Source organism: Ambystoma mexicanum, chromosome 10, assembly GCF_040938575.1.
Source record: "Ambystoma mexicanum isolate Mex_15411 chromosome 10, UKY_AmexF1_1, whole genome shotgun sequence".
Classification (NCBI taxonomy): domain Eukaryota; kingdom Metazoa; phylum Chordata; class Amphibia; order Caudata; family Ambystomatidae; genus Ambystoma; species Ambystoma mexicanum.
The window spans coordinates 647,637,116-647,650,728 of record NC_090932.1 but is presented as its reverse complement, the minus strand read 5'-3'; the positions used below and the strand labels follow the sequence as shown (position 1 = coordinate 647,650,728).

At 49.6% G+C, this 13,613-nt stretch overlaps 1 protein-coding gene across 6 annotated transcripts in view; it reads left to right on the top strand.

The window, feature by feature from the left end:
- Window positions 1–13,613, top strand: part of LOC138491615 (ubiquitin carboxyl-terminal hydrolase 48-like) — a 1,427,336-nt gene that overhangs the window by 593,854 nt on the left and 819,869 nt on the right. The gene's annotated exons all lie outside the window — the stretch shown is intronic.

Sequence of the window (13,613 nt, the reverse complement as noted above, 5' to 3'; positions counted from 1 at the left end):
ATATGGATGGCCAGCATTGTGATTATTTATGTTGAGACTTAGGTAACGATATTCATTAGTTACCTCGAGTCTGGTACCGTGCAGAAACCAATTTTGTGCATGTCTACAATTAGTCCATTTGAGATTACATTGCAGAATTTTGGTCTTTTCAGTATTTATTGTAATATGATTGTCATTGGTGGAAAGTTCAAGTGTGGATAGTAAATTCCGAAGGCCTTTGTGGGTACTGGATAAAAGGACGAGATTGTACACATAAAAGAGCCACGGCACAGGGTGTGTGCCTAGCTTGGCGGCTGAGGGGCAGATATGATTTTTTTACAATGGAGGCCAGTGTCTCAAATAAACAAAAAAAAGGGCTCATACCAATACACAACCTTGCTTTAGCCCTCTGTAAGTCATTATTGCCATTTTTTTTATAACTCTGTTTATTGAATTTAAACAACACAACGAAAAAGTAGATATTAATCATAGGCATACATCAGAAAAAGGAAACATGGCAGTATCAACAGCGGAGGGGCACTGCAGGGCCAAGGGGCCGTGAGACGGTTGCGGGACAAATAAATATTGGTAACACAGGTTCTGACTTACATCCACCAGTCAAGGGAGGGGTAAAGAGGGGTAAAGAGGGGGTTGGGGGAAGGGGAGGGGGGGTGCATCGAGCTATTTACCCCATATCTTTTCAAATTTGCGGGGGTAACCCCGCGCGTTATAGATCCGGCGTGCTGAAGCTGCACATCTGTCCAGTTCATTGCTCCAGCGGTTCAGGCACAGTGGGTCTGCAGAGCCCCATTTAGCCGCGATAAGTCTTTTGCCCGCCCCCAGCGCAACCGGCAAAAACATTTTTTCGTATTTTGTCAGGTCCACTTCCCCCAGATGCCCAGAAGTGCCATTTTGGGATCCTTAGGAATTGGCGTCGCCAGGGCAGTGGAGATTATTGATACAGTTCCCCCAGGAGACCTGTGACACCTGGCAGTTCCAGATCATATGGTAGAAGGTGGCCGGCTCAGTTTTGCATCTAATGCATGTCCCATCCTCGGATCCCCCCCATCTGGCCATAGCAGTGAGTGAATAATAAGAGCGGTGAAGGATTCTCAGTTGTATTAGTCTGAGTTTAGTTTCTATCTCAATTTCCCTAGGGGACATTAATGCATCTATCCAGTATTCAGATTCCAGTTCACCTAAGTCCCTTTCCCACCTTGCTTTGAGCCCATCGAGTTGTGTAGCCCCGAAGGAGTTGAGGGCCTGATAGAGGGTAGAGGTGACCTTGGTCGGAATGCGTTGCGGGAGGATATTGGTCTCAATGGGAGAGCAGGGGGTGTACTTGTTGTGTCAGGGAACTGGGTGCGGATGGCGTGGGCCAGCTGCGCGTGTCGAAACTGGTCCATAGGTGCCAAATCGAATTGCTCTTGCATGGTCTGGAAGTCCAGGAGGTGACCCCCCTATATCACATGTGCTAGTGTATTTATCCCCTTTGCGCGCCAGTGTTCAAAAGAGCCCATTTTCACTATTTCCGGGAGGTGTGCGTTCTGCCATATGGGTTGGGATAGTGTTGGTTTTCCTTTCCAGCCGACCAATTTGTGTGCATCCCGCCAAACGCTGCGGATATGGTGCGTCATTTTTGGCAACGTCGGGAGTTGGTTGTTGGTGGCAGACAGCATCTGCAGAGGGGTTATCGGGGACATGGTCTTTATTTCAATACGGATATGCGGTAGTGTGGGGTCTGTGTGTATCCCGATCTGTGTCCCAAGGTAATGCATGCGTATGCAGGGTAGACCGATGCCTCCCTCCCATACCGATCTCCGGAGCGTGTTAAGGACAATTCTGGGTTGTTTCCCTCCCCATAACAGTGTGCAAAGGTTTTTATCAATAAGTGTGAACGTTTCCCAGGGGGTGGTGAATGGGGCGTTTTGGAGAACTTACAAAAGTCTGGGGAGGGTCATCATTTTGAATAGTGCGGCTCTATCCATTAGCGATAGGGGGAGTGATTGCCAGTGGGAGGCATCCCTAATAAACCGCTCTATTACTGGCTGAAGGTTGAGTTGGAGGAACCCTTCTAGTGTCGGGTCGAGCCGTATGCCCAGATATTTAAATTCCCTGATACAGACATGGTATGGGCAGGTCTCAGGGATCGCAGACTCGCTACCTTGGATCGGGAAGTAAATGGTTTTGGCCTCATTCACCTCCAGGCCTGCAAAGTTTTGATACTCCCTAATGATAAGGGAGACAGTCGGGCATGAGGTACTCGGGTTGCTAAGATATATGAGGAGGTCATCCACGTAGAGCGAGAGGCGATCCTCCCCTCTCTCCGGCCAAGCGAATCCGGTCCAATTGGTGTTAGCTCTGAGCTCTATTGCGAGTGGTTCGATGGCCAGGAGGAAGAGGAGCGGAGACAGCGGGCACCCCTGCCTAGTGCCTCAGCCCAAAGGGGATGGTTTGGAGGACCTGCCATTCACCCTTACCGTGGCCTCCGGGGATGCATAGAGAAGTTTGACCCATGATATGAATGTTTGCCCAAGGTTCATTCGAGCCATGATTACCCATAAAGCATCCCACCCCACAGAGTCAAATGCCTTTTCAAAGTCCACAGCCAGGAGGGCCAGTGGGGCCGGTATTTCTTTGGCTCTACTCAGTGCAAGTTGGATTCTCCGTAAGTTCATGCGGGTGGATTTATTGGGCATGAATCCACATTGATCTAGGTGGACTAGAGTCTCAATCACCTGCAGTAGTCTGTTAGCAAGTGTTCTGGCGAGGACCTTGGCTTCTCCGTTGATCAGTGAAATGGGACGGTAGGAGGCGCATTCCTCCAGTGGTTTTCCGTGTTTATGTATGACAACTATGCACGCCTTCCTGAGGTCCGGGGGGAGTGTCACTTGTTCTTTACTATGTAGGAACATATGGTGCATATGAGTCGATAGTGGGCCACAAAGGCATTTCCAGGTCTCTGTAGGGAAACCTTTGGGGCCCAGAGTTTTTTCGTGTTGGAGCTGTGCGAGCGCCTCTTGCACCTCGATCTCCGTGATTTCAGCATTCAGGAGGTCTGATTGGTGTTGTGAGAGTTTCGGGATCTCAATCCGGTCGAGGTAGCAAGAGGGCTCGAGTGCAGGGCTTCCGGTGGGTGGAGTATATAGTTTCTTGTAGTAAGTGGCAAATGCTTCCACAATGTCAGAGTCATCCGTCAGCAATGTTCCCTCCAGAGATTTGATAGCACGCACATGTTCTCTGTTTTGCTCACGTCTCTCCAACCAGGGCAGGGTTTTATTTGCTTTGTTGCCTCGTGCATAGATTTGGCTCCAGACTAGCTGATGGGCTGTTCGTGCGTTGTCCAGAGCTAAGTTGCTGAGGGTATCTTGTGCCGTGATGAGGGCTTCCTTTGTTTCTTGAGTGTTGTTTGCTAGGATTTGCTGTTCGCATTTCAGAACTCGTGCTTCTGCTTCCCTGATCTTTTGGACTTGACGTTTCAGGTGGGCGGAAACCACTGAGATAGCTTCTCCTCGGAGGACTGTCTTGTATGCCTCCCAGATCGGGCAATCCACTGAGCCTTCATTCATTTCGAAGTATTCTGCAGTCTTTTTTTCGAGTTCTTCCACAATTTCAGGGAGCCGCAGGTGGTATGTGTTCAAGCGCCAGTTGCGATCCGGACATCGGCAGGCGTTCTTCATGGTTAGAAGGAGCGGAGAGTGGTCCGAAATTCCTCTTGTGGGGAATTCAGCAGATAGAAGTCTGTGGTTTGTGCTACGCGGGATGAAGGCGTAATCAATCCTTGAGAGTGACGTATGCACGCCGGAAGAAAAGGAGAAGCCAGCCTCGTCACTATGGAGTGAGCGCCATGTGTCTGTTAGCCCCTGAGCTTCGGCGAACATGGCAAGCGGCATCAGGGCAGGGCGGCTTCCAGGTCTCCTATAAGATCTATCTACTGTGATCTTATAGGAGATCACTTCGTTGAAGTCCCCTCCTATCACCCATAAATCGGCCTCCTCTCCCAGGAGCAAGTTCCGTAGTTCAGACAGCAGTTCTTTCGTGAGCGTGGGGTGGGGCATAGATTGCGGCGAGGCCCCATTTCTCGCCCCAGATGTCAGCAAGCAGCATCACATAGCGGCCCCGAGGATCAGTTCTGACTTTCCTGACCTGTAGGGGAACTCATTTATGGACTAGTATCATCGTACCCCTGGCGCCTTTTGTGAATCCGGTATGCGGGTAGTTGGATCTTTTGAAAAAGTTGGTGTTAGTGCCAATAAAGTGTGTTTCATTTAGGAGAGCTATGTCTGGTGAGTAGCGGTTGAGATACTGGAGCACCAATCTTCGCTTTATGCTGGAGCCGAGGCCGTTAACATTCCAGGACAGTAAGGATAGCGTGTTGGTGTTCTGCGTGGGTCTCTTACCGGGGCATCTAGATGGATTAATGGCAGTCTCGTATGTTTCAGAGGTGTGCAGAGGTATTCATCCGGGGAGACGTCCGGGGGTTGCCCCGTGGCGGTGTGGCTGATGACTGGGTAATTTGGGTGTCATTGGCCTTGCCCGTAGACAGTGCTTGATTCTCTTGCCAGCATATGTCGGTGTCATGCCTTCTCGTCTTGTATTCTGATTCCTTACATCCTTAAAAATCCCCCCACCCTGTACTTCCCTCCCAACTGGGACCACCTGTCGCCCAAACATTAAACTTATAACTTAGTAAACTTCCTCGGGATAACCCGGACTGGGGTAGCGCCTGCGCCGCATAAGGAGCGGCAGCTGCTAAATGGGCGTTCCCATGTTATTGTACTGCAGATTAATCCCCGTATTGCGTAGATCTTATCCCTTTTCCGTGGGGCTCCCATCCAGGTGCTGCGTAGTGTCACCATCCTCATTGGTCGGAGATCGAGGGGGCGAAGGCCGCCCAGACCAGGGCTTCTGTGTGGGCGGGCCAGGCGGTGCGCGCCGTGCTCTGGAGTCCTTGAGGACTTGGGTTTCGAGCCAGTCCCATGCATCTTTGGGGTTGTAAAATAGATGAGTGGTGCCCTTGTAGTGGACTTTAAGCAATGCCGGGAAGAATAGGGCATATTTGACAGATAGCGACTGGAGTTTCTTCTTGACAGAGTCAAACAACTGGCGGGCCTTTTGAACTTCCTTGGTGTATTCAGGGTAGAACCCGACCCTGTAGCCGTTGTATGTGATCGGGCCAGAGGCCGTTGCCATTTGTAGGATCGCATCACGGTCGCGATAATTCAGTAGACATGCAATTATTGTTCTAGGCGGGGCTCCCATGGTAGGTTGGCCGGTGGGGACTCTGTGTGCCCTTTCTATGGAGAAGAATTTGGATAGTTTTTTGGGGGCAAAGACATGAGCGAGCCAATCTTCAAGGAAAGTTCAGCGCTGGGGCCTTCCTCCTTCTCAGGTATCTCAAGGATCCTAAGATTATTGCATCGCGCCCTCCCCTCACTGTCCTCAGCGCGATATTCCAGTTGGGCAACTTTTTGGGTAATTACGGTGAGTTGTTGCTCCAGCCGGTGAACAGTGTCTTCTGTGTCTGACACCCTCTGCTCTACCTCTCCGACCCTGGCCGACAGGTTGCGGAGGTCCTGGCATATGAGGGACACTTCGTGGATAGGCCTCCTATTTTGAGTTCCAATGATGTCCTCGAGTCCCCAATCGCTTTCATGAGGTCTGTGAAAGAGACTAGGGAGTCGTGGGGCTCTTCGCTGGCCCCTTCCTCTTCTGGAGACTGAGTTCCGCGGCAGGGAGGATCCACCACGGTGTAGAGGTCCATCTTACTTTGTAGAGTTTGCCTCTTGGACTTTTCTTTTCCCATGTCGTGGTTGATCCACCAGGTATGGCGGGGATCCGCATGCTTCACTTTGCCCCCCCCGGGGTGAGTGTGGGATTGGTAGAGATCTTGCGTAGGTAGATGATCATGTAGAAGCAGCACAATGTGCCCGCCGTGTGTCCGTGCGAGGGCTGCGCCAAAGACAGAAGAGCGTGGTCTCTATGAGTATGGGCCTCTCCTCCAGGGCCGCCAGGCGTGAGGGGAAGGTGCAGCATGCGCGGGGGAGAAATCATCCCTCTAGTAGTGGTGCCCCGTGGGGGTCGTTCTGGTGCGTGTTCCCCCCAGATTGCAGTCGCTGCTTAGCGGGGGGGAGAAGAAAGTCCAGGGGTGCACTGTGAACAAGGGGTGGCTCAATTGGTTACGAGGAGAGGTGCCTCTCGCCCCCCTACTCGCAGTTCAGATCTACTGGGCATAAGCCTCGTGGGGAGGACCGTGTCACTATTCCATGCACTGGTATGGTGCTGGCCAGTGCCTATCTCTGTCGCATGGAGTGGCCCTTGTGGGCTCCGTGGTCTTTGGAGCTGGCTTTAGTTGTATAAGGGGCCTTGAGGGGGAGATAGGGCAAATACTCCACCCCACACACACACGTACCTTGTCGTAGTTGTGTTTGTTTGCAGCGTATCATCCATCAGTAGGGGAGTGCAGCACACAGCTCTCCTTGTCATGCAGCAGCTTGACCCCGGGCGTTGCAGGTTTCGCTAATGGGGGTGGGGATTTCCAGGGGGAGGGCAGACAATGTGGGCCCGAGCCACGGGCAAGTATGCAGGTTGGCGTCCTAGTTCGAGCAGGGAGTGTGGTGTGTTTCACCCGCTGCTTTCCGTTGTTTCAGGGCTCCGCTTATCCGCAGCGCTGTCGGGGCCAAGAGGGGAGCCGTTATGAGTGGCACCGGTTGCGGCTACTTCGTGTCCCGCCCTCCGTAGGTTCCCCAAGGTCGGGCCAGTGAAGGAGACCGCAGTTGGTTCTCCGGCTGTGTCGATAGGGCGCCGGCCAGACCTGCAGACAGCTCAGCGATGTATTTCCAGCACGCCTTCTCACACAGGATCCCCTGCGTTTGCCGTGCCCTTCGAGGGGGGAGAGGGTGGCCGGTCGCTTCGCCTGTACCACAATGGCCACGGCTCGCCCGTCTGCTGGATTCGGAATGAAGGGGGTGTGGCGACTGCTTCCCAGATATATCCGCCGCCACTCGTGTGCCGCTGGGGTGAAATTATTACGCGAAAAGGGAATTTATTACAGGATAAGTCTAGCGGCCGCCAGGAGCCGATGTGATTAGCTCTGCATGCGTCACGCGCGCATGCGCTTTCCATCTCGCCAGCCAATGTTAATTGAATTTGGAGAGACGTGTCTGTGTGCAGATCCGCTATCAAGGTCAAGAGGGATTGTGGGCAGGCAGCTTGTGAAAGTGTGCTTATTAACAATTCTCTAGATTTCAAATCAAAAGCTGACTTGAAATCTACAAAGGCTATATAGAGTGGCTGATTGATCTGATGGCAATGGGCCTTTATGGCACTCATAGTTGTAAGAGTTATAGATGTGCCCAGCCCTGAAATGAAGCCTGTTTGAAAGGGGTCTTGGAGATTTTGTTCCCTTATCCACAAATTGAATTCTCTAAGGATGAGGCGAGCGAACAACTTGCTGAGCGCATCCAAGAGTGCTAGGGGGCTATAGTTATTAGGTGGAAGGTGATCGCACTTCTTGAATATTGGGATTATGATTGATTTGCATCAGGAGGGAACAATAGCTTGTGTTTCAACACCTGTTTGAATGCGCCATAAAGTATTTTTGACCTGTGTACAGGGTGTGTTTTGAATATCAAGTTGCTCAAACCATCCGGCCCTGAAGTTCTCAATGGGCTTAATTTAGCAATATAGATCTTAATGCCATCAAGATCAAAATTAATGCTAATGGTCGTTTTTGCATAGGCGCCGATGGAAAGTCCCTTGTGAGCGACAGGTGTATAGAGATCAGAGTAATATTTGTTTCATGCACACACCGAGACTGCATTGATCTGTATTGGGACCTCTGGGGTTTGAATTCTAGTGTTCTGATCATGAATGACTCCATCCATCTGAAAGAGAGTAGCCTTGTGAGCAATCGGCCAGTTCTTGTATTGTGTATTTAAGGACCTTATCTTCTTAGGTTTAGACTCAGGTGATAGACTGGAGGCTTGTCTTTTAGCTTTAGAGTGTGCTGTCTTCCTGTTTTGCAAGACAGGGTCATGGATGTGTCTATGCTTGTGTATTGGCTTAAATATATTACAGGGTCATTCCTCAAATAGTTGAAGGGCAGCAACATATCCTTCTCCTGGGATATTCTAGAATTTAGTTTATGAGGATGATCCTGAATGGAGGAGTGTAAAAAGTCTAATTGGTGAAGCGTCCAATGGAAGCGATTCCTGCCACCATTAGTACTCAAATTGCTGTGAAGAAGAAGAGGGGGACTAAGGGATTGATAATCACAAGCCCATGTAAGTATTAGTAGCTCATGGTCACTGTGCTGTTGCGGTATAATTCGAAAGGTTTCAGCGGCTGCAAACAGAGCACCATCAACAAACATAATCGATTGTGGCTTCTTGATTCACCCATCCCCAGGTGTAATGAGGAGGTATATTTCCTAACAGGGAGCCATTAGCCATGACCAAGGAGTGTTCTTTCATGAGCTTAGTCCAATGTTTGACCAACGAGGAAGGTGTAGTCCCATTCTTTGGAAAGGACTGGACGTTCAGATCTCTCACTAAAAACACATGGGTGACCGTAATGTCGGATGCAATCAAGTCCAAAATATCACTCATATCTCAAAATAAATGTTATCATTAATAGCTGGCCGATTCCAGTATACATTGATGAAAGCAAAGTTTTGAGTTTGAGACTCATCTTTACAAGTTGGATTAATTTGTTAGATTCTGCCCAGCGCTCCAAGTGTAGACCCGCAGCCTTCCTGGCGGCGATTAAAATGCCTCCCCTGGGTCTTCCTTAGACTGGGTTACTGCTGCTAATAGCTGCAAGTCATAACCATCCCAAACTGGGGAGGGGGGTAGAGAGACAAGTTTCCTGTAAACTTGCAATGTCGTATTTGTTCAGTTCTGCGTCACAAGTCCCCAATAGATGGTTATAACCTCTGGTATTCCAGGAGGCTAGAATATAGCACTTGAATGCAGACTTCTTGGATTGCTAATTGGTTACAGTAGGTCACAGGGCATGGAGAGAAGTCTTTTCCAGAGTGGGATGCACAGGGTCCAGTACTCGTGACTGATTCTGTGAGCATGTGATATTCATTTGTGGATGTAAGGTACGGGTGTTATTTATATAAAAAAAATACATGTTCTTAAATTCTTTGTTGGTGGCCCTTTTGTGATTACACGTGTTTCGGCACGTTCATGTACCTTTTTCCAATAAGGGCTTGTCTTAATTTGTGAATACATTCAGAAAATTTGGTAACATGTGACATTAATTGTATGTCACCCAAGATAGTTGTTTGAGATAAATCAAAATATTCACAATGCAACAAGATTGTCCTGGGAGGATAGCTCAGTGGAAACGTGCTTGCCTTGGGAAGCAACACAGGTTCGATCCCTGGGCCGGGCTTAGAAAGCTCTGGGTATTTAAGCGCGTTATAAGAAAACGAAAATTCTCTAACACCGCCTCGATGCCCCCGGCCTGTGTGAGTGCTATAAAAATGCAAATACATAAATTAATAAAGATACATAATAAACGAAAAGAAAATTACATACCAGAACAAAATTCTCTCAAAATGCAGTATGAGGATAAAATAAATAGTTGTGAAGCAATTGAACGTAGGAAAAAGAGTACAAGCGTACAAACACAAAGATGTCGATGGGGGATTGGGTAGGATAATTAAGGGTTTGTTGACAAACAGAAACGCCATCATGGAAAAAAAGAAAAAGTATTCAGATAAGTACATTGTCAACTAATATTAGCACATATATGTTTCCTTAAATATGTTGAGTATGACTTAGGGTTGTTGGAAATAATTCAAAACAGTGCACATTGATTTCTATTTCTTAAAGTCCTTGTTAGGTACAAAACCTGGTATTCTCATTGTGTTTATTTCTCAATTATGTTGCATAAGGATCCATGTTAATTGGAAAATCCCCTAGACATGGTTGTTATTATTCTATCAAAGATTTTTTCCGCATATGTCACAACACTATTACTAAACAGTGATATTGGGACATTTGTGCCAAAAAAGAGAGTGAGCTATTCAAGGTGCTTGGCCCCTCTTACCCTTCTTACTGCCAACAATGGTCGTCTCTCTCCGTTGTTCCACAAAGGTAGGAAATGTCATAGGTTTAAATCCCGCCTGGAGTATAATAAACATCCATATAAAGTAACATTGTAAACTACCCCCAGTAATAAAACCATTATTATATGCACGGTCATTTATCTGGTTAGCTCTTTCTGGCACCTCTTTAAAAATCTGATATTCAGGTCTAAATAGGTAGGCATCCCGTGAGCGCTGTTCCGCGTCACATTTATAGATTCCTAAAAGAAATGTCTGAACAATACATTTTTTCTACGCGATTGCAAATTCAAATTCTCTCTTTGTTTCTGATGTTTACATAAATTGTTCAAAAAATAAACGATTGCCCCATATTGTGAAAGCGACCAAGGACCTGAATAACATTTCTGATAAACATTGGAAAAAAGGTAAAAACCCTCTAAACCCCAACTTAACACCAAAAGAAGCACAAGCATTAAAATATTTGAGACAGAACAAGGACATAGGGCCTCATTACACGTTGTGCGCTAAAAACCGCAGATTAGCGGCATGGCGCTATTAACGTGTCCGCCCTCGCAAGAGGGCGCTAATGGCGTACCATTACGAGTACGCGGACACGAGCATAGAGCCATGCCGTTAATGACCCTACCGCCATGCCGCTAAAGTCCCCAAAAAGTCATTTACCGCCTTCCGCGAAAGTGCAGATAGCACCTGCGCCCTCGCGCCATTAGCGGTCACCGCTATTAGCGATCACCGCTATTAGCGGTGACTGTTAAATTGCGGAACCGGAAATAGCGTCATCGCACAGGAACGGGAAAGAGCACGGCGGCCATCTTTAAAAACACAATCCATTGCCATCCTCTGCACCCTGGACCTGTTTTGAGTTGGGAACTGTGCAAATTCATCTGGGACACCTGCATCATGCCCAAGGCTTTGAAGAAAACCAGTGACAGGCAGCGCAAGGAAAAATATACCAATGAGGAATTGGTCATGTTAACACAGACCCTTGCAGAGCATGCAGAGGTAGTCTTTGCAAATGACATGCGCCGGCCAACCTTGCTGAAGAAAAAAGCCATCTGGGAGGAGGTAGCTCTCAAAGTCAGTGCTGTGGGCACCAGCACGCGCACTGTGCACGAATGCAAGAAGAGGGGGGACAACCTCAGGCTGCGGGTGAGGGGCATCCTGGCTGAGAACCACCACATTGCTAGTGCCGGTGGAGATGGCTCACCAATCCAGATGAAGGAATGGGAGGAGATAGGCGAAAACATGATTGCCGTTGAATCCATTGAGGGAGTGGGCAGCATGGAGATCGGTGTGGCTACCACTTCAGATGGAGGTGAGTGTACACATGACAGGATGCAGTGTGAATGTACTGTTACCCCCAAATGTGAGCACAGACTCCTCTCATGCATGGACACACATCCACACATGCATCCATCCCTCACCATGTCAGTGTCAGACCCAAACACGCACACATCACCAGAGACAAGTCCCAAACACAACCATGCATGGATGAGGCACTGAACTGGCACATCACCTGCATCCACAACCACTGAGTCCCAATGGCCACAACTGCATCATTCATGTAATCTTCATAAAGTAAATTGAATCGCAACCAATGACATCCCCCTTCTCGTCCCTGACAGGCTCACATACAGATGGGGAGGATGCCGCTGATGCATCAAAGGCACCAGCTACATGCAAGAGGCCAAGGGCACAGGAGCCGGAGGATACCCCAACAACATCCAGGGGCAAGGGGGAAGGCCACACCTGACGAGTAGGAAACATCGTCAAAGTGCCACTGCCAGGGCAGTAGTAGCTGCACCACCAACTGCGGCCCCACCACCAGAGGTGAACCCACTGGCACCAATGCCAGCCACCGAGGGCCCACCATCAGCTGCGGCTAGCTCTGCTGGTGAGGCAGCCGCCACTGCCCCCCTATCCGATCCGGAGGACACCCTAGGCCAGCACATGGAGATGCACACCCCAAGCCCCCCTGGAATCCCAGCGCCTGTGCCATTCCAGACCCCTGGGTCTGATGGGACTGTTGAGGACACCAACCCTGCAATCATGTCCCCCATGTTACCATCACCTGCTGCAGTGGATGCATTGGAGGGCACAGCATCCAGTGCACGGTCACCCAGCACTGCCCCCAACTCACCACCATCCTGCAGCGCCAAAACGAGCTGACTGTGCTGGTTGGCCAGCATGTGGAGGAGGCTGCCAATCTCAGAGAGGACATTGTCGAGACGGCGAGGCACTGCACTGAGCGGATGGACGCCAACACCAACAGGCTATGCAATGAGATAGCGAGGCTCAGGGAGGTCCTTGTTCGCATGGCTGACACTATGGACCGCCACTTTTCCCAACAAGGCCAGTCTGCCCCGTCCTCATCTTCCGGGTCGCGACAAACAAGCCCCCTCCGGCGCTCATCGCGCACCACCAGGCGCACGTCTGGCAACCCTCAAGATCCTTTCAAGGACAATGGAAAATAGGGGGTTGATGCAGATTCCTCTGTGTGCATTGTCCAGGGAAAACATGGCAGACACATGAGGGACTGTTGTGGGGGGTGGTGGGAAGGGTGTTATGGGTCTGTTGTGTGGGGTGGTGGGAAGGGTGTTATGGGTCTGTTGTGGGGGGTAGGAAGGGTGTTATGGGTAAGTTGTGGGGGGGTGGGAAGGGTGTTATGGGTCTGTTGTGGGGGGTGGGAAGGGTGTTATGGGTCTGTTGTGGGGTGGTGGGAAGGGTAGTTATGGGTCTGTTGTGGGGGGTGGTGGGAAGGGTGTTATGGGTCTGTTGTGGGGGGGGTGGGAAGGATGTTATGGGTCTGTTGGGGGGGGTTGGGAAGGGTGTTATGGGTCTGTTGGGGTGTGGGAAGGGTGGTGGGATGTTTTGGGGCTTGCACTTCTACACCTTTATGTCACTAAATACACTGGTTTCTGATCAAAACACAGGCTTGGACATCTTCATTGTGTGTGTGTACTTTATTGGCGACAGGTTCCATTGCGTGCTTCAAAACATACACCAGTGCATTACCCCCCATATCCATGTGACAGTACGAAAACATGTTCCTCAGAATATTTGGTTGATCAGATGCTGTCTCACAGCACGTCCCTCCTCGCCATCCCCTCTTGCAACGCCTGCATCCCCTTCACCTTCGTCCTCATCACCATCATCATCCTCATCAGGTGCTTCTATTTCAACGTCAGGGGGCAGTGGCACATTCCGTCTGATACACATATTGTGCAACATGACACATGCCATGTTGATCTTGCCCACCTTCTCATGTCCATACAGGAGAGCACCACCAGACCTGCTAATGCACCTAAAACGTGACTTCAAAAGTCCAAAAGTCTGCTCGATCACGATGCAGGTACGGGTATGTGCACGATTGTATTCCTCCTCGTGCCTGTTCTGTGGGTTCCGTACAGGTGTGAGGAGCCAGGTCTTCAGGGGATAGCCCGCATCACCTGTATGGGGGAATGAACGGGGTCCTGTTACTGTTCACCTCAAGATCGGCCTGTTCACATCACACAAATTGACATTGCATTGTGATTCAAGTACTAAATTGACAGCA